The 22,137-nt window shown below is 41.6% G+C and overlaps 1 long non-coding RNA gene across 1 annotated transcript in view; it reads left to right on the top strand.

The window, feature by feature from the left end:
• LOC110470605 (uncharacterized) overlaps positions 1-22,137 on the top strand; it is a 40,939-nt gene that overhangs the window by 1,410 nt on the left and 17,392 nt on the right. The window lies entirely within an intron of this gene.

The following is a 22,137-nucleotide window of genomic DNA, read 5'->3' as shown; positions in this document are numbered from 1 at the left end:
AAAATGGCAAATACTGCCCAAAATCAGCCTTGATTTAATATTTTGTGCTTTGTAAGTCTAAACCTCCACTTTCAGATTTTCTCCTTGGATGTATGGCCTGCTGTATAAAGAATTCAGGATGTGGGGGGCATTGACAGAAATCACCGTCCCTTTCCAGAGCAGACTTCAAAGGAAAGCTCACTTTTCCCATTGCTTTTTATCTTTTCCCTATTTCCTAGTGCTTACTCCTTTTTTTAATTTTTTTTTTCTATGCTGCTGTTCTAATTTTTTTTTTTTTCCCACTTTTAATTCCTCTACTAACTTTAATTAGGCTCATGAGCTTGATCACCAGGTGGGTTTTCCCCAAGCTTCCACAGCAATGCTTTCCAATGAGCAACAGGCTTGCAAGGGAATTTTGTTAATCTGCAGATAGGTGATAGGAGGCCAGTGTGATCAGATCCGGTGTGCTCCATTGCTAAGTGTTTTTTATATCTGGTGAATTTGCCAAGAAGTGTTATATATTTAATTATTTTTAAGCAGGCAGGCTCAAAAGCCCCTGATCAGTGGGGTACCAGAGTGAATGAGAGAAGAGGGATGTGGTGTTAGCCAGGGGAATGATTCATACCTCTGAAGTTAACCAAATGCTTGTGTATCTCGGGGAAGTAGCTCTGCATCCTCCAATTGCCTTTTCTGGGGAAAATGCAGGGTAGGAAAAAAAAAAAAATAAAAGAGAAAAAAATATATTAAAAAAAAATTCCCTGGATTCAGTTCTGGAGAATTTCAGCAGATGTGAAGTTCAGAGCTAGGGAGGAAGATTGGCACACACCTTTTGGGAGTTTTGTGCAGGGTTTTCCTGGGCAGGTTGTCAGAGTGTAAGCTTTTCCTGCCTCAGATGCTAAGTAGCATAAAATATGAGCTATTGGGGTAAATTGCAGTTTTTGCAGCCTTTGCTTGGTGTATTTGAATATTCAGAATCTGCCTTGGGTTTTCTTGTTGTTATTCTTATTGTTTTAAAAGTACATTTACCTGGAGAAGGGCTTAGTTCTGAGTGCACAAAATAAGCATTTTCTCTGCAGTTGACTTTAATCCTACCAAAAGAATTAACACTCAGAGCAGAAAACCTTCTTTGGGTCCTACAGGGCATAAGAACATCTCAGGTACTGGCTGCTGGTTTAATAAAAGGATAGGATTTCCATTTACTTCAGGCAGGCTTAATGTATTGTTCTTGTAGTGAGACAGTCAGAATGAGTCAGGAGCCAAAGAATACACTTTATAGACACAAATAATCGTAAATTCAGAATGTCACCTTTAGGCAGAGGCATTTTTATTATTGTTAGTGGAGCTGCTGAGTAGGTTTGATGTTTTATTCTCTTGAGTACTAAATGTTCCAGAGTACCACAGCCCTATCTTTATCAGGCTCACAAGGAGGGAGCACAGCCAAACTTGCTTCCTATACTTCTCTATGATTGATAGCAGATGGCATGCTTTAAAATAAACCTATCCATTAGCAGTCCTCAGTGTTTTTACTCAAGGCATTTACAACTGTCTCAACCAGAAAACACATTCTCTCCACAAGCTCGTTTCAGTCTGCAACAGCTGTACAGGTGCAAATCTTTCATTAACTCTTAAACCGTGGTGAAATAAATGCTGCACTGTATTTTATTTTTAGTGGAGGAGGTTGTTCTTCAGAGGCAGAGTGGATTCTGTTCTCCCTTTGCTTGTGGCAGAGGTTCGTGTCAATAAACTGATATTGAAATAAGGGAGGTTTAGGGAGGTTTTAGTTTAATTTTTTTTAAAATATTTTTTTTCCTAGTCCTCTGTAAACCTTTAGGATGTTCTATTGCCAAGAGATAAACGTGTCTGTCTGTAGATATATAGAAAAACTTGGTGAAGTAGCAATACTGAAGGAATTGTCATGCAGGGCTGGGATTACTGTGGGACAGCAGCCACCTCCTTCCCTGTCCCTGCAGCATCACCTGGAGTGGCAGCACTGCCTGGAACCCAGTGGGGGAGAGGCTGCAGGTGTCCCCCACCCCTGCCTCACAATGTTTTTTTTTTTTCCTCTATCCTGATTTATTTGGGTTATTTTTCCCTATCCTGGTTTATTGGAGAGATGCAGAGATACACACACTCACATGCCCACACACACATACATTTTCAACCTGATTCTGAGCTCGTTGCTGGCAGGATACTCCATAAATAAATTGCTAAAACCTGTCCCTCTATTCCAGTTATTTTGCCTAGATTTCTATGCTATACTCCTAAGGGCTGTTAGAATTTATCCAGTGGTATCCATTCCAATACAATGAACTCCCAAGAACCTCCCCAAACATTAGTACACTGCCAGAAAGAGCTTAAAATATTAGTAGCAAATCTTTAATATTAGCATTTAGCATTAATATTAGACAAGATCTTAAAATATTAGAGCCAGATAAAAGAGTATTAGCAGGGGTATAGGAGTCATTAGGCAGAATAACCATCACTGATTAAATGGATGCTGAAACTTTAACACGCAAACCAGTGCAGATGATAAGAACTTCACAGAGACAAGAGGATCCTTTCATTTAAAAGGAAGTTGGAGAGAGGAAGGTTAGGGATTTGAAAGCTAGTAAATAAAACAACACAGCAGGAGAAGTTATATAGAACGTGCTGTCTTGTTAGTGGTGATCATGTCCTATGTTATTTTTCTTAAGCTGAAAAGATAAAACAAGAAGACAGGCAATATTCTGTCACAAATAAATGGAAATTGGGGCATTTTTTGTACAAATCCAAAGTAGCAGGAGAAAAATACAAATGTGCTCTCAGCACTGGAAGTCTGTGTAGGGTAAAGGAGGTGCTAAAATGATTTAGCATGATGAACTGCAGCTACCATGTTCTTTTTATGGCACAGCAAACAAAATCCAGGGAATTTGAACTTGATGGCATCGAGCTGGGGCAGTTATGCCAACGTGGGGAGCAGAGCTGCAGTGGGGACCAGCCCCTGGTACAGCTCTGCCCTGTAAGCACCTGGAGAATTTGGTGCTAAATGAAACAGGAGGGAAAAAAACAAGGCCATCTGTAGACATAAGAAGTTTAAGAGCATCAGTACTTGCTTCCAGCTAATCTCTCTTGATGACTCCTGTAAGCAGCCACGGCTGGTCGTTGCTGTTAATTATTCAAAGCCCCACACCAGTTTTGCAGCTGAGTGGTGTAAGAGGATGTGCAGTGTCCCCATTTCTCAGTCTGACTGGGGGAAAGGCATGAGACATCACTGAGTGACATCCTGTTTTCCACACAGGAAAGGTGAGACTGGGAGAGGCAGCAGCTGACCTCATTCCACAGCCACACTGCCACCCTGAAACCTCACCTCTACCTGGAGGGTCTGATGAGCTGGATGCAGGGCAGGACTCATCAGGGTCATGTTGTATCTTAAAACTATGAGTGGGATGGCTTTTTCTGAAGGTTCAGGACTGCATTCTTGTGTGTAGATTAATAATCCAAAAGGCACATAATTGCACTCATTAGTGCACCATTAGAGGAAGAAACAAAGGGAAGAGCAGGCACCTCAGGATCAACATGGGGTCCACCATATCCTCAGGCTGCCAGACACCAAAAGGTCAAGACTGTGCATATTTTCCCCTGTAAGAAAGATGGGAGCAAATTTTTAGCAGGGCCTGTTGTGATAGGGGGACGAAAGGGGGTTGGATTAGCTTGGAAATAAGGAAGTTTTAATAAGGGAGATAAAACAGTGAAGAAGGTTGTCCTGAGAAGTGGTTGGCTGCCCTGCTCCTGGTCTCGTTAAAGATGTCCCTGTTTGTTGGAAGGATTTTGGACTAGATGGCCTTCAAAGGTCCTTATCAGAAGATATAGAACATTATTCCCAGAAAACAATCTACTCTGAAAGGATCTGTTCTAGACAACAGCATTGGTATGTGAGATGGGTATCTGTTGATGCTCAGCCTATATATATATATATATATATATATGTGTGTGTGTGTGTGTGTGTATACACACATACATACTCTTCATTATATAAATTTTCAGTTTCATGATAGCAAATAGAACTTATTTCATTATAGCTTTTGGAGCTGCTGATGGATTTCTTTGTGTGATACTGGCTTTTTGTTTGCTGCCCAGGACTGCTCCCATCCACACAGACAGATCCTTTAGCCCGAAGGAGAAAGTCTAAAACACTTGTCAAAGGTGGCTGCTTCTTTTTGTCCACTGGTGTTTTGGGGGAAGGTATCTCAAGTCCATTCCTCATGTGATTAGGAGCTTGCTGAAGAAAACTTTGCATAAAATATCTTCTTCAATAAGCAGAATCTGGTACTTTTGGTTGTCACTGACCTCACTGTGGTTGTTTCCAGGAGTCAAGGTGCACAGGTGCCCAAATATCTAAATGTTGGCACATATGTTCTCCTGAAAGGCAGGGAAATATCTCTTTTTATTTTTCTAAATGGGAGTCATATTCACTGCCTCAGTTAAACATATTCTTAAGCACTGTATGAGCTCGGGGCCAAAGAATACAGTTTATTATGATACCACAGGTTACTGCGAATTATGTAGGGCCTTTATAGCAATAGTTTCATTTAGTAAATGAAAAAAGAAAAATCCTTTTATTGCCCCTCCAAACCCTTTATTTATTAATGACCTAGAAGGATGTGATGTTGTTATTATTAAGAAATGAACAAATTTTGCCTGGACGGGGTCCAGCACACTCGGAACTGGTGTTGCCTTCTAATAGCTCCTTTTTCTGAATCAAGGAATAAGTCCTAGTTCCATGTCTGAGCTGGTAAATGGAGGGTAGCCAAGGGGGACAGGGAAAGGGAGGGTGGAGAGGGGCTACACTTAATCCCCAGTGGATTTGCTCTTTCTGTGAGTAAGATGGATTTCTGATGCTGGTCTCCATGCCCTTCATAACAGTGTTGCCAGTAGTAAATTTGTTCTTGAAGAACCCCCCATGCCCCCTGCTTTCTTGCCAAAACTTAACTAAAATAAAATAAATCATATTTTGGAAAGCTAATTATAGAGCCAAATAACAGAAAGGTATTGAAACACTGTTGTGTGCCTAACATTAAATGAATTTCAATTGGCAGTAAGGAACACACACACTAAAAATAAATGCAGTAACGGGCAAGCGGAAGTAATGGAATTTAAACTAAAATTTAATGCCAAACATTGGGACTGGCATTCAGGCCCATTGCAGAATTAACACCATGCATACATTGCACACAAACTTTCACAGTTTAAATGTTCTGAGTTAAATTTGCTGGTTTATCATTTTGTTGTATTTCTTGGAAAACGGAAATATCAGGGGAATGTAATATTCCTGCCTTCAGTTGTATTACAAAAGGTGTATATAAGTCCTCTTTATGGGAAGAACAGCTTGAGGCTGGGGGGTTTAAAAGCAGCTAAAAAACAAGGTACAGCCTAAACAGAAGCGAAACATTAAGAGAAGAGAGAAGCAAAGGGGGGATAAAAAACCCCAACAAATCCCCCAACTTTAGGAGAAGATTAAACAAGTTTCCCAAAGAATCAGCATCCTTGAGATTAAACATTCCCATATGTAGGCTGACATTTTAAAATGTGGGTCTTATAAACGATAAGGAGGAAATAGTGAGAAATGCAACCTTAAATATTTTGAAGCACGACTTCCTGTATTATGTGGCAGTTGGCAAAACTTTCTGGGGAAAGATGCATGCTGCAAACCCAAGTGGTGAGGTGCGTGAGTTTTCCTAAAAGTTCCCTCCTGTTGCTTACTGGTTTGGTGGTCAAAAACTTCCACACCTTTGGAATAGCATCGCAGTATCCCTTCAATGTGGCTTTTAATCTCAAAGACAGATGTTTTAGATCAATTGCTCAAAACGGAACAGTTTAGCAGTCAGAAAACACTGTCAGGAAAGATTTGTTGTAAGGAAGACAAAACCGTGAAATAAAATTGAACTTTTATCCCCATTTGGATGGGAACTGCGCTTGGCTGGGAATCCCAAGGGGATGAAGGCAGTGGCCTACCATGTGTTGAAAAAACAAACAGATGACAGTGCTCTGCAGCAATCAAGCAAGCACTGCTTCTGGGAAATGGTGTGACCACCATTGTTCAGTGCTGCAGGACCCAAAGAGAGAAAATCATTGAATAAAGGAAGGTGGTCTTGTCACTGTGGGGTGAGGAAAGACAGGAGAAGCTGCTGCCAATGGGCCTGAGCTCCTGCTGGCCCTGGAAGCCCATGTTTTTCTTGTGGTTAAGGTGTGACATAGCAAGTCTTGGCAGAGTGTCTGGGCTCTGTTTTCCAGTGTTGCGCAGAATCAGGAATGATGAACACACCAACAGTGGATGGTGTCAGTATTTCCTGGATGCAAGAGCTCTTCTAATGGTACATCTTCTCTGTGAGGGTGGGCAGGTCCTGGCACAGGGTGCCCAGAGAAGCTGTGGCTGCCCCTGGATCCCTGGTAGTGTGCAAGGCCAGATTGGATGGGGCTTGGAGCAACCTGGGATAGTGGAAGATGTGTCCATCCATGGCAAATGTGGGAACAGATGAGCTTTAAGGTCCCTTCCAACTCAAATAATTCTAAAATTTGAAGGTATTTTTTGTTTCTGAAAATCCAATGCAGATGGGGCAGTGCCACTCATATAAATATCCACAAACTCTGTGCATCCAGCCAGTAAAACAGAAGTGACTCTTTCATGACATCCCCAACCTCCTCAACAAAATCAGTATCTTCCTGCCTATTTCTGGATATTTTACAGCAGAAATACTAAAATGTACACTTTCCCATAAGGCCTTGTTTTGTTTTGTGTCCCGCGGTGGCCTGTTCATATGCTGAGCTGGAGCTCTGCTTGGCAGCATCCTTTGGTTTAACCATATTGCAGTGTGGTACCTGTTTGGAAACGGCAAATATTCCTACCAGGGATGGTGTCTTGGAGCTAGTTCCAGCCTTTTGTCGCCCCTCATCCATGCTTGAGTGCACCACGTGCTTTTCTCTTGCCTTGTACTTTGCTCTGGGAGGTTTTTGCAGAGTGGTGCCTTTCCCTGCCTGCCTCCCTCTGTATCCTCTGTGCTGGATGAGTTTGCATTGTGTGGTGTTTTCCTCTTCATTTATTGCAAACAAATCTGGTCTCTGCCATTTGTTTACTCTTATACTCTGTCTTTATGCCTTGGTATGCATTTTTAATTAGATGCGCTTCAGTTCTTTCACTGCTTGTTAACACTTTCGTGTGGTAAGTACCGTCTCCACCAGCCCTGTGAGCCCTCTCCGTGCTTAGGAAATTTGGATTTCCTTCTCCTAGCCTTGATTATCATTTGATACAGAGGCTTGTTCCCTGGCTGGCCTGTCTGCTGAGTGCTTACATTCTCATAGTGGACTTTTTAAGGTTGTTCCCCTACACAGCCGGCATAATCCAAGTGCCCTTATTCTGCTTAAAAATATTCTGCACACAGAGAAATAGTGTTTTTGCTATTTGTCTGGGCTGTTTCCGGACTTCAGCAGCTCCAGTTTGGATGCCTGACATGGAGAAGTCCTGGACAAAGCCTGCAGTGTGTGCAGATCAACTGCCTGCATTGTGAGAAGTTCTTCTGCACACGCAGAGCGGGTCCCAGGGATCAGGAATGCACCGAATTAGCTCTGAATGAGTTGGCCATCAGTCCTGTGAATGGAGGATGGATGTGTCTGGAGGGGAATACTGGAGTCCCAAACACATGACAGCTTTCAAGAACTGCATCTTTCCTGAGTGCCAGTATTGTTAAAGCATAAAATTACTCTTCTTTTTTTTTTTTTTTTTTTTTGCAATAGTGTGAACCCATTCGTGCTTCCACTCTTCTCTTTTGCCTCTACATTTGACTCATGCCACAGGCAAAGGACTTCACCCTTTCTAACTCCCCTACATGCCATCAGCTTTCTGGAGATGATCTGGGAGCTGGGATGGAAAAACTTGACCCCACTCCACTCTTTCCTTCCAATTTGCCCACCCTGCTGCAGCACTTGCCTTGTGTTGAAGAACTTGCATGATCTCCAGGATTTCATACCCCGCTGAGGGACTGCAAGGTTAAAAAGTGACTAAAATGGCTATTTCCATCTCAGATAGTCTTCCCTGACCCTGCTCTCTGGCTGGGGGTGAGGTTGCCAAAGGTCACAATCCACTTCAGAGTGCACAGAGATCGATATCTGCAGAAGCCAGTGCCTGGATTTGTTCCCTTTCCCCTGCCACTGCTGCATTTCACAGTGAGGAGCCAAAAAACATTTCTCCTCCCTTCCAAGAGGAAAGGGGAGGAAAAAAAAAAAGGAAAAGTCTTGTCTCCACACTTCCTCCCACCAGGAGGGCATTGTGCTTGGCCTCTGCTCCACTTTTTGTTATAAATTTGCATGGTGTGATGTTTGCTTTGGCCGGTGTGGTGGCAGGGCAGCAGCTGGCACGCCGACACCACGACCGGCTCCTTTGCTGGAGGACAGGCCAGGCCAGGGTCCTCCCAGCCCCCTGCATTGGAGAGGAGATGCTCGGTCTCTGGGAGGCTTCAGGAGGTGGAACGCCCTCTCTGAGGGTTTGGCACGGCGAGGGCTGCGTTTCGCACTGAAATGTCGCGATTTCGGCGTCGGTGGCAGGAGCGGGGAGCTCGGTGCTGAGCCTGCGGAAAAGCATCGCTCCGTGGAGCTCGCACTGGCAGGGACACGCAGCACATGGACTAATGGGTCTTTTCCACTTTAATTTCTACTCTAAAACGACTCTTTGTTACTGTTCTCAGACTCGGCGCCAACCGTCACGCCACACACCAGATCTTTCTTTCTTTCCTGCCCTTAGCTTTGCAGAGAAGCCTTTAAAACAAACAAACACAAAACTGTGAGAAACCGAGGGAAGATATGGACTGGCCCACTCGTTAGTGCTGGAATGTGGAAACTATGAAGACATCTTTTTTTATTACCAATGCTGGAAAGCACAGTCACTGAGTGGGCTGGGATACAATTTATACTACATGCAGTAGTTAAAAAAAACTGCAAAAATGGGTGTAACCCTGGGCTGTGGTTCAACTGGCCTTTCAGCCGCCACTTGAGATCGGGCCATCCCAGGGGGAAACTGTGGTTTGGAATAAGAGCATGCATTTAATTTCGCTCGGAGAACTTATTGGAGTTGGCACTTCAAGAAAGAAGCTGAAGTATATTTTTTGTCATGATTAGTGGCCCCCCTCGCCACCACGTTTGATTATGTTGGAAGCTGAAAAGTTAAATTCTTATAAAATGGTGATTTACAGTCCGTGATTATCCAGGTAGGGTGCGTGGATTGCGCCAGCTTGGTCATGGGACTCCAATCTCATCCTATTTCATTGCTGTGAGAAAATAAAACTAGAATGTGAAAAAGCTGAAAACACATCCTCTGATTGCTCAGGGAATTTTCTTAGTCATACGTTATCTTTCCTAGTAGTTTCAGTTATTTTGTCTCCACTAAAACCCAAAGCAAAACACTGCCCTGACACTTTCCCCTTGATTTCGGATCCACATTGGCCGCATTTATTTTTATCTCGTGTCATCTTTCCCCCTGTGGTTATGAAAATCCATGGAATAGGGGGCAAAGGGAAGAGGCAATTTTAAAGCCAGTAAATTCCAGTGGAAGGTTCCTCACTCCCTCTGAGCAGGAATATCCTGGGTGCTGCTATGGAGATGGGGTTGCCTTCAAATAGCACAGGGGTAGGTGCCAAGTGGAGAGGTTGAATATTTTCCTTGTAGACGCATAACTTTGCCCACAGGATCGAAGTCTCTTGCCTTAATGCTCTGCTAAGCTTCTTGGGAAGTACAAAGCTGTGCCTAAGGAAGCACACGTTAGGGAAATATATCTCCTTATGATCAGCTGCTGGATAAAACTTCGGTGTGGATAGGGTTTGGTGGTGGGTGAAGTGTGAGGCTCATGAGAAAGATCTTGGAGAAAATAAGGGGCATCAGCATTTCATTGTTTTTCCCAGCAACCTTTTGCTGTTTCTGTTTAGAACTTGCTGTATTTTGATATGCTCCTTTTTTTTTTTTTTTTTTTTTCTTTTGTTCATTCTCCCCTTTTCCCCAGTCCAGGGAATTATTTTGAAATATTTTATTTCAAGTTTATCTAGTTTCTTTCCCCTCTCTCCACCTCTGCCCTAATACAACAATATTTTCTTAAACCTGTATTTAACTCTTTTGTACTGTAGTGGATACTCAGTGGGTTCCCTGGCTAAAAATCCAACAGGAGTAACACTGGGATGTGCTTTGCGAGCAAACATGAGTGTACCAGTGTACATGTGTGCATGTAAGACCTGCAGAATCATAGAACGTAAAATAATTAATTTTGGAAAAGACCTCTAGCATCCCTGCATTCAGCATCTGACTGATCTCCACCTCATTAATTAAACCAGAGCACTGAGTGCCACATCCAGTCATTCCTCAGACATCTCCAGGGATGGTGACTCCACCATCTCCTGTGCAGCTTGACCACCCTTTCAGTGAAGAAATTCTTCCCAATGTTCCACCCGAACCTCCCCTGGCACAGCCTGAGGCAGTTTCCTCTTGTCCTGTAGATACAGGCAGCTCTGTAAGTTTTCCAGAAAAAGTTGGAGATATCCAGAGTATATGGCACATGTCAGAGCCTCCTGCCAGGGCTGTGCTGGGTTACTCAATGCAATTTGTGGTCAATGTCTGGAATCACATTCAACGTTTGTTTGCTCTTCCTTTGAGTACCATTGCTCTGCTCATTACTACAGCGAATTAACCACAGTCTCTAATCTTCTGTGGGGCCTGAAGTTTCTGCATCCAGCAGCACACAGAGCCCTTTCCTTGCATGATGTGTCTAGGGGCTCTAAATGCATCCTTAAATGCTGCTTAAACTAGGATGAGTTTAAATATCCATTTAAGCTTGTCTCTGTTTTGGGATGAGGAGATGAGGGCTTGAATATTTATGAAAAAAAAATCATTTAGGTGCATGGTCCCAGGTTTGGAAAACTTGGTCCATGAAATATATGCAGTGAGGGTGCTTGTGGTTATATAAGATAACAAAATTCATAACTAATTTGGATTAATCTCTCAAGTTACTAGGGGCATATTGTGTTCACATTCTTGTTGCCTAATTATGAATTTATATTCCAGCTTTTCAACCTCATAGATATACATGTCAAGAGCTATAGGTTTTGGAGTATTAGCTCTGTCCTCTACTTTCACGAAGCACCATATGGATGCCTGACCCTCCTTAGAAAGAGCTGAGCCTCTCCCATGTCAGTCTGCAAAGGAACTGCCCATCTGAATGCCAAAATAAGTAGAATAAATTTTTTTAGATTAGATTTCCTTGAGATACACATTCAAATGTGCTTAACTTCAGTGCTCTTTTTCACGTGTTCTGCTCATTTGTGAATTCTCTGGAAGTCGAGTTTTTTTGTTCAAACTTTTGGACTCCTTGTCTGGCTGGAAACTGGAGCACATGGAGCCTCGGATGTAATCAGAAAATGCCTTGTGAAAACGAAGGCTGCTGGGAGCAGCATCTTTGTTAAATTCCAGCTACTCCAAACTTGTTCCTTGCTGCTCGAGCCCTGAGCTCGCTGGTCGTTACACTATGTGTGCAGTCTGATCTGATTTCTGAGCCCAGCTAAGGGAAAGAGTTAAGCTTCTTCTCCCCTTCTCGTTGGCAGAAAGTTTGCAGTTTAAAATTACATACTGACTCTGGTGTAGAGACACAAGAAATTATAGAGCAGACACTGTCCAGGACAACGTATAATTTAAAATGTACTAAAGAATGTATACCACATGGCAAAGTAAGTGAAGTGCTTCTTCAAATATAAGTGTTTTGCATAGAAAGGCTGTAATTATCCACTCCTAGGGAAATGTTTGCATTCATTCTAAATCAATATTTACTATTCATCTCTTGTGTTCAACAAAACAAGGATTTAACATTTTTTTGTTTTAATGAGGTACTAAGACTACAATAATACTACAATGTAATTGTCTTGATGCAAAATATTGCTAAATTGCGTTGCTATTTCAGGAGCGAACAGTTTTTAAGAGGAGGGGTGTCCCTGTTTGTGAGATGTTACTGCAGTAACACACGATTCAAACCCAGCCAAGCAGGGAGACTCACCAGTTCCAAAGAGCGTTAAAAGCCGCCTCTCTGTTAAGGCCCTTAACTGGGATCATTCGGGTGAGTCCTCTGTTTCCCCCTAAAGTATCAGCCTCTTTATAATGATTCCTTTTCAGCTGGCATCTCAACAACCACAACAACGATGAGATTTCTTTCTCTGGTTTTAAGCTTGGCTGTTTTTTTTTATTTTTGCCCCCCTCCCAGCATCTTTCAGCCAGCCGAGGTTGGGCGGTAATTGGGCTGCAGCCGTCTCTGCACTCTGGCTCAAACCTGTTGATGCAAATGGAGTTTCCTGAACTTCACCCTCCTGGGAAAATCTTGTGGGGAGATGAGGAAGTTTGCAGGATGATATCAGATCTCGGTCCTTTATCTTTTTCAAAGAACTGATCTACTTTGAAGAAAGTTTGATGTGGAACTTGGGGGAGGGCATGGTAAAGAAAAAAAGTCCTAAAATTGCATGGGAAAGTCACTGCCCATGGTGGGGGTTGGAACCAGATGATTTTAAGGTCCTTTCCAACCCAAACCATTCTATGATTCCTGCACCAGGATTTGGGTGGAATGAGAGCATCTGAGAAGGATCAGTGTCTCTGGGAGGAACAGCACATTTAATCACAGCCTGTGGCACTGCTATTCTGTGGTTAGGAGGATGTCCTTGCATCAAGCATCCCTCTCTTTGAATTTACCTGGCATGTCTTAAGAAGTAATTCTCAAACTTCTCCAACTTCAAAAAAAACCAACAAGCATGCATTTTTGGCACTGCTGTGGCTCCATGTGAATCAAATCAGATAACTGGAAACACTTTAGTTGGAAAATCCTTTAAAATCCTTTTCTTTAATCTCTACTTTTTATTCTTGCACACTGCCCACCATATTCCAGGCTCTGGCCTATCCTTCCCAACACTAAATGCTTTCACTTCTGCTGCTGAAATTCAGAGTACAAGCATAGCCTCTTGAGTGGATTTCAATCTTGTACTCAAGCAGACCGTCCTGTATTTTTTCCCTTAGTCTGAAGTCATTCTTGTCCTCTTAGAAAATCATGCACATAAATGGGGTCAATAGCCCTGAGAGAAGAACAGTCTCTTTCCCCAGCAAATGTTATTGTAACTGGTGTTTTAATTCTCCAGATATCACTCTCAGTGTACTGGGTAACAAAGGGCTGTGTAGTGCCTAATCATTCAGCAGTGATCCAGGGAAAAAGCAGAAGGTTAAGAGCAAGTTCCTAAAGTCTGTAAAATCAATGGGACACTAGAAAGGGAACTGAAGTGTACCAGAAGGGACCTCTTGAGGGTCATTAAAAAAAGCAGAAACTGATTATGAACAGAGCTTTTACCCGAAGAACTGGAGGGGGCCAGCAAAATCATTCTGCTGCACTCCAGTTAAATGTCTAATAGTGGAGACATTTTCTACACAGCCCATAAAGGATAATGAGGATGCCTTTGATAGCTTTCAAGAAAGTTGTTCTTGTCAGTGTTCACAAAAACATGATCTGGGCGAGCACTCTCTGCGCATACAGCCCATGGTGATCCTACACAGATGGTGAAAGGAAAGATGGCAACCCAAAACTCTGCATTCCACCCCTGAAAAGCATCCTGTCAATCACACGTGGGAAAAATTTGATCCACCTGACAGTATGATGTAAACTGTAGCAGTGATGGATCTCCGTGTTGCCTACTGGCATTGTGCCTCACCTTGCTGTGATGGGGGATGTAAGGAGAGGTGACAAAATTGTGTGACTTGCTCCAGAATGAGTGAGAAGTAGTGGTTTGTCCTAGAACTTATTGAAATCGATTGCCAATGGCAAAGTTTGGACTAGAATCGAATTGCTTTCTGCTCAGTTTCTGTGTTGGGAAAGCAACCCAGAGCAGTGGGAATTGGAATGTTTTTTCTCCTCCTGTCTCTGACCCTGATCCTCTGAGTGGCTCTGGGTGAATCACAACTTTGCTATGATTCATTTTCCCAATGAAGCAAATTAGTGGGATCCAACTCGTAGATCTTACCGGTGTACTCTAAGAATGATTTGTAAAAAAAGTATGTGGAATTGTGTTTTAGAAGTTAAAGGTTTTATTGGTCAACTTAAAGTAGAGATCTGGCTCATAGAGAGCAAACTCTGCTCTGATTTTAGACTAAGAGCTGTTCTGTTGGTGAAAAATACCAGAAACCTTTCTAGTAAGAATGAAGTTTGAATTCTTTGCACTTCAGATGAGACAAACCTTTTCTCCAGAAATAGGCGTTCACAGGGATGAACAGATTATGAGTCAGTCCAACAGTTCTACAGCCAAATTGTGAAACTTTTGTGTCACTGCCCTGTGATTCCAGCTATCTTCAATTAATAGAAAAAAATGCAGGAAATTCAGGTGGAAGGAATGCATGGAAATTGAAGTCAAAGAAAAATATTCGTTGTGGCCTTGGCAAAGTGAGTTTTCTAAGCTGAAGTAGCTTTTAAGCAATTAGCATCTGCTGTGTGCAATTACTGAGTGACACGCAGCCCCAGATGGAGGGCTCAGCAGCCAGTGGCCATCTGGATTTTGGTTTCTATCAAGGGTACACTGTTTTGGGCTTCACCTGGCCCAGGAGACAGCCCTCCCTCTGCCCCACGTTGCACAGTCAACCTTGAGTCATTGGTGGGGGAAATGGTGAGACAATTCCTCCAGGTCTCTCAGGTCCAAAGCTTTCTGAAGTCACCGGAAAGATTATGACTGGAGATGTTGACCTCTGAATTGATGCATTGCCCCCTGTTTTCCAAAATGAGGTAAGCTACTGGGCTAAAATCCACCTCTCAGCTGTAAAAGTGGCTTGATGTGCACCAGCCTCTGTAGGGACATATGGCTTGGGAGCCTCGGCATCTGAAATTACACAAAGAAAATCAGCTCTTAAAGGGAGAATTTTGTCAAAAGGCTTTTTTATTTACAAGAAAAATGCAATTAAAAATTTTTTTAGAAGTGCTGAGAGGTATCAGACACAGCCACAGAGACTAATTCTCTGAAGTAATGTAGTTCTAAAAGGGAAACTGCAGTTCAGTTTGTGAAATTCAAAGAATAAAAATGAAAACCAACTGACAAACAGTTTCTGACTACTCTGTATCTAAAAATGGGCCAACCTCATTTGGTTTATTTAAATATTGTGAACCCATAATGCTCGTATGCCAAGTTCAGCATGATGAAAATGAAAATGGTTGAGGTATAAGCCCTTGGAAAACAGGGTTTATAATGGAAACAGTAATTGACTCGCAAATACCGCATCAAAAATACAATGCTATAATACAAAGCATCGTTTTTGGGATCCCAGCTCTGCTTCTGACCTCAGGTTGGCAGACAAACACCTCACCACAGAGCTAACTAATGGTTATAGGTTTGGTGTTTTTGTTGTTAGTTGTTTGTTCTTTTTTTTTTTTCCATGCAAGTGGAACATGGCAAGTGAAGAAAGATTATAGGAGCAAAGCAAAATTGGCCAATAGTTCAAAAGTTCTCTCTTGTAAGCTTTTGATATTTTTCCCAATCACTGATTCTCTCTCAGCTCCTAAGACTGAGGAGATGCCATGATTCTGCTCTGGGTGAACATTTCATTTTGGCTGATGATTTTATCCACTTCAGCTTTAGAAATAGTTTAACTGTTCCTTCAAAAGTCACAAATTTGGTTATCCTGAATGGAGAAGACCAAAAAAGACCAATATCTTTGCAGCTGTTGACTTTCCCTGCTCTGCATGACTCTAACAGAGAGGAGAGGCAATGCAAAAATTCCATTGATCTCATTAAAGATGTTACCCTGAGCTTTTGCCTGGGCTGAGCCAGTGAGCTGCTTTTGCTGCCAGTTATGGCTCCCATGACATCTTGTCATTTTGGGCTACACAGAAAGTACCAGTTCTAGCTGAAAATGTCATTAAAAGTGGTGAAATGGGGAAAATCAGGAAGCTCAACAGGGGAGAACCACCAGTCAACTGTGGTTGCTAAATGCATGTGGGGACCCGTTAAATGAAAATACCCTCAGATCTGCATGCATTTAAAAAAAAAAAAAAAAAAAAAAAAAAAAAAAAAAAAAAAGAGAAAGAGAAATTCCACCAAGGTGATTGAGCTCGAAGTACCTTAAAAATTACTGCTGCTCTGTGCAGCAATAGATAATCAAATTCATATTTTCTTAAGTATTGAAGGACACACAGCAAAAGCATTTACTGTCATAAATGGTTTTCTTTCAGCTAAAGGTTAAAAATAACTGCTTTGGTTTCTTTAGGCACCAAAGGTGATACAGAAACATAAGCTTTGGTCTTGGTAGAGCCACACCTTCACCTCTGCCACTTTTGCAGTGTCTGCAGGGGTGTTTGTAACTGGAGCAGGTGGGTGCACAGGCAGAGCAAATCACAGCTTTGTTGGTGATCACTATTGGAGGTTTCAAATCCAAGGAAATAGGTCATGGACATTCCAGAAATATTATTTATGTCTTCTTAGGCAAGCTTCCCAGTGATGGTCCCATGGGCACTCTTCTTTCTTACCTTTAGCCAGTGAGCACCTTTCATTTCAAATTATCCTGTTGATGTCAGTGCAGAGGATCTGGAACCTAACCCAGAATATTATTGTTAAAGCTTTTTTTCCTGGAATAGAGGAAATTTACCTTTACTGGCAACTTTGTCTTTATTCAAATGCTGTTCCTTGTGAAAATGATTGGGAAATTGCCAGTGAAAACAACAAATAAAGACTCCAAGAACTGGCCCTTTATGACAAGTGATTTATGATTTATGCTCTAAACCATATAAACTACGTACTTCTATTTGGATTTTGAAAAACAAGCCGGGAAAAAAAACAACAATAGCTTAGCAAAAAAAAAAAAAAAAAAAAAAAGTGTACAGTTGTGGAATGTTAGTACAGTCTTTGGCGAAGCATCAAATAGAGATAAGGCTCAATTCTATAGGGATATTAGCATTTTTTATAGCAATCACTGTGAAATAAATCTGAGAATGTATATTTAAATTATAAAAAAAACATACAGCCTAAATATGCATTTTGTAGTTAACCTCTCCCTGTTGTTTTGGGCTCTTGTCCTGCTTTAACACAGTTTTTGAGGAGGAAAATCCTGACTGGAGCACAGCTACATTTCAAGTCCTATTTTAGGTGGTTTGCAATAGTGGATTTCCCTATTTTCCTTATCATTTTTTCTTTGATTTGCTTTTTTAGGAGTATTATCCAAGTCAGCTTGGCACGGCTCAAGTGCACAACTGCAACCTTTTCCATGACCCAAAAGTCAGTGCCACTCTGTGGGTTGGCAGTTTGCAAATAAAACATATCCTTAATGAAGTGTGGAAGCTCCTGTTCTTTTCCTTCCTCAGGAGACGTGCCTTAATCTCTGGCTCAGAGCCTTGTCAAATGCTGCAGTACAGAACTGGCAAGCTCAATGCTGCTAATGGATTGAAACCTCCACCAGGTTGTTCATTTCTAGAGGGTTTGGTTGGGTTTTTTTTTTACTGCTTTCCCTTTTTTTTCTTTCCCCCCCTAAATACTGCGGCAACCAAAGCATCACTCCAGCCCTCAGTCTTCCATAATGATTGGTTAGAGACCTCAGTGACAACTCTACAGTACACGTAAGAGAAATTTAAATTATGCCACTACAATCTACCAAGGATTTGGTTGCTTATGTAGGTCAATTATTAAGGGAAAAAATAAGATTAAAACCAGGGGGGTGTTCTGTGTATTTGAAGTTATTCCCAAAGATATAAAACTGTGCTATTTACGCTTATAACTTGTGACAGGTTCTCTAAGTCACAGGCATTTTGTCTTTTCTACAGCAGAAACTGGAAATGTTTGGATTTTTCATTTTTATTTTCTCTTTTTTTTTTCCTCAGAAAGTGACAATAATCTACTGAAAAAGATTTGAAAAAGATGACTAAATTTACTAAAAATGCAGTGCTGGTAAATATTACAGCTCTTTTATTTTTTTTGTTTTCTGGATATGTCTGACTAGTATTGAGACAAAGATAGTTTTCAGTATCTGTGGCATAAATTGTGATAAATTGATAAATTAAGAAAACTGTATTTATTTTCAAAATCTGGATTTTATTTCATTCTTTTTCTTATAACACAGGTATGATATGTGATTTCAGCTTATACTTTCTCGAAATTCTGGGGCTTATACAGCTGAAGAAAATGATACCTCAGATTTTTCCTCTTTACTGAGTCATTTTGAGAAGGGTCCAGGCTACCTGATAGGGGTGAAAAATGCAAAGCACATTTTCAGCATGGTGGGAGACAACCTGTAATGCTACCTGTTGTTGTCCAGAGCTTGAGAACTTTTACACCAGGAGAAACAAAACAAAACAAAAAAACAAGCAGAAAGGGGAAAAAAAAAAAGCATTTATTCAATCCCTCCTGCTAGGGGCAGGAATTTGTAGTGTTCCTTTAGTCTCTGTTAACCTGGTTCTGTCAATGTCAATAACTCCATGGCATCCTGGGAGGAGGGAAAGCCGTGGGATGCCGGGTCCTTGGGTGCTAAAACGTTCTCAAACGATGTGTGTGAGGTAGCGCCGTGCACTCCCTGCCTTTGTGCCTGTGCTCCTCGCAGGCACAGGGACTCCTGGGGGAAAGTAGGTAACCCTCAGCTCTGCTGGTGGATGGACGGGGTGAAAAGGAGGTTTTTCACGTTCCTGCCTTTTTAGATCCACGCTCCGGCACGTTACTGGAGGGGCCTCGGTGTGATTTCTCTGCCGAGCAGATGGGAAGTCAGGTTTTCCCAGCAGTGCTTTGGAAAATCGTGGGGTTTATTGTTATATTAGGGTTGGAAAAGCCCTCGAAGGTCGTAGAGTCCAACCATTCCTCAGCAATGCCAAGGCCACCACTGAGCCATGTCCCCTGGGGCCATATCCACACAGCTTTTAGATCCCTCCAGGGATGGGTGTCCACCACTGCCCTGGGCAGGCTGTTCCGGTGACCAGGATTGCACCTCTGTTGATGCTCTCCACAAAGATTCTCTGGGAACTACTGGAGTAATTACTCTTTTTGAATTTATTTCCATCAGTAAGGAATTCATATAACCTGTGATGACCCTCATTATTTCCCCTCTAGAGGATTTTATTAAGGAAAGAGTGGGAACATCCGTGTATCATCTCACATAGATGGTCTAGACCCCCTGAAGCAGCTCAGCAGCTGCAGGTTACTTGAAAATACTTTTGAGCTGCCTGCTGGAAGAAGTGGTTTGCAGTCTGTAAAGGCAACAGATTTAGGAAAGGAAATAGGATATGATATAGAAATTGACCCAGCTGTGAAGTGTTATATCAGTTCAGGGAGTTTCTGGAAGAAAAAGTAAAAAAGAGAGAAGTAAGGTTTGACTAAAAGGCCTTTTCTTAGAAGGCTGAGTTTTATATTAAATGTTGTGTGTCTAGAATACCTTGAAAGAAGACTGAAAGGACACCAGAGTCCTAGGGAACAAAAGGAAATTTGTGAAGGAGATCAGATACTCCAGAAAAGATGAAGCTTAGAGGCAGAACCAGTATCTGGAGTGGGAAAAGGCATGAGTGGAGAGACTAAAACCTGTCTGTTAAATTTCTGCAAGGATGGATTAAAGAGTTTAACATGAGCTGAAAGGAGTTGAGGAGCTGCTGGGATGTGGCTGTATTATTTAGCTGCTGGATTTTGGATGAATGACTGTGGATTTTGGAGTGTAACCTGTGGATCACATCCCAGTGAAGGGAATCCTCATGGAGTTATTCTCCTCTGCCCGCACAGACCTTGACTGGTGGTAACAGCCCAAAGTACCTAAGACACTTTCTAATGCAAAGACTCCAGCTGTAAATCAATATTTGAGGTAAATGGCTTTAACTGTTCATTATGGAAACTTCATTCTGAGAACAATTACAAGTTTAAAAGTGAAAGTGAGATTTGGCAAGCAGCATCCATACTTAATCAGTCACACCGTGGCTTCTGTGCTTAAGCTGGAGGTTGCAGCTTGTTTGTTCTGAGAAATGCAGTGTATTCATTCATCATGTTTATTCAAATTAGGGCTTCTGAACAGTAATGACAATGTTATTGTGCAGAATTACCCGCTGTGGTTTAAAAAATGCACCTGCCAGTGTGAAAATCTGGGAATCTGGTGATGGCAGGTTTAAAAGGAGTTCAGCAGCCCAGTGTTACCCTGTGAAAAACAAGGGAGCACAGCTCCCGTGACTACCTGGACAACAGCAACCTGTATTTGTAACTTTACATTTCTTCTTTATCTCAATAAACTTATGTTTACATCACTAAATGTGAACTTTATTGTCAGTACTGGGCTGTATCACAGCTACATTAGGAAGCATCTTGTTAATTGCTGCAGAATTAATTCAAGTATTACTTTTTATTTTCTCAAGGAAAAACAAAGTTTCATTATTATCTTTGCTTTTGCAGAGAAATATATTTCCTTGATGACTTAGAGCTGCATAAATCTCTTGCTTGCTGAATTTCTTTGCATTTTATTAAGGCACTTTACCTCTACTAAGGCATGATTATTATTGAGAAGCACATACACTGCCTGTAGGAATAGTTATTGGGTTTTTCTCTGTTCCAATAGAGGTCCCATTGCCAGTTTCTCCTCCGCCTCCTCAGAATTAAAAAAAATAGAAGTAACAATAACACTCTTGCTGTTTTCTCCCTTCCAAGTAGGTAGAAGAAAATTACTTGATTAGATTATAGGGTTTGTATATGTGTTTAAAGAATTTATTGTGGGAAATCTATACTAGAGCCAAAATGATTAATGGTAATTAATGTTCCCACATTTAATAACAAAAGAATTAATAGAGAGCAGCCACTTACTATAAAGTGTTTCCTTGACATTTCTCACTAAAAATAAAATTTCTGAGCATGCCACGTAGATTTTTGGGAAAGAAGAAAGAGAAAGATTAGGCAAAGAAACATCTCACTGTAATTTAAACCATTATTTCTCTGACAGCTTTTTATCTCCTGTCTGGAAGAAATAAACATATTAAATTTTTTATTAAAATAGTTAGGCTTTGTGAGAGCACTTTTTTCCCCAGTGCAATAATAAATATTTATTTGTGCCAGAAACAAAGAAGTTTCTCTGCGAGGCTTTTACTGATGCTTAGCCAAAGGTAGGATTCTCTTAACCTCATAAATGCAGCTCTTGTGCACTTGCTTTCTCTTCTTCAGCAGAAATTTTTGAATGTATAAGTAACATTCTTATAGAGACCGGGTCATCCAGTGGTGTTGATCACCTGCCTCGCTGTCCTCCTTTCACTGTTGTTTATGGAGGATGAAGCGCCCGATATCAATGAAAGAACAGCTCCAAAACACAGAGTTAAACCCCAGCCACAGTAAATTTCCAAACAAATAACAAAGGCTTTCCAGCAAAGATATTCAGACATACGGGCTGGACACTGGATGTGGCCAGAGAAGGAGTTTATCATGACCCAGCGAGCTCTTGCAAAATCCTCCTTCTGTTGCCTGTGCTCTGCCTATCCCCTGTTGTGTTCCCTTGGCATGGCTTTAAATATCACCTCCTACCCAGCAGCGTGGCTGGATGGAGTGGCAGGAGACTGGTGTTAGGCACTCACATCAGAAAGGGGATTGCATCCATTTGGGAAAAAACTCTTGGCCAAACTGTCCGGTACAGAGTGAAATTCCATCCTTTTGAAGGGGAAAAAAAAAAAAAAAAAAAAAAGCAGGGCATGAAAAGAAAAATACTGTCAGATGTCCGTGTACTATTAGCACAGAATAATTTATACTGAATTCTGCTCTCACTGTTTTGGTAGATCTGGATGTGCTCTGCCTATGATCTGGATGTGGCTGGGGTTTCTCTGTCTGTTCCTCTGGCAAATGTGGTCAGTATTTAACCCAGACTGTATTTTTGTGCTTGCCATCTGCTTAATTCTGAATGTCAGATCCACAACTGGCCTGGTAGTTATTGCTATTCAGCTATCTTGAACCCAGCTCAGTGCAGCAGATAGGAGAGGATGTACTGGTTGTGTGGAAATGTCATTTGAGCTGAGTCTCCTCCTCCTTGATTTAAACTCAAGTCTTCCTGTAAAAATAATAAGAAGGTATGATTCTCCTATTTTTTTCCTTATTGCATTGTTTTCTCCAATTTTATGCCTTCTTGGCTTTGTTACAATTAGGAAAAAAAAAAAAAAAAAAA

The sequence above is a fragment of the Lonchura striata genome, chromosome 8 (assembly GCF_046129695.1).
Source record: "Lonchura striata isolate bLonStr1 chromosome 8, bLonStr1.mat, whole genome shotgun sequence".
Lineage (NCBI taxonomy): Eukaryota > Metazoa > Chordata > Aves > Passeriformes > Estrildidae > Lonchura > Lonchura striata.
Note: the sequence above shows the minus strand (reverse complement) of the source record. Positions and strands in the feature narration are given on the sequence as shown.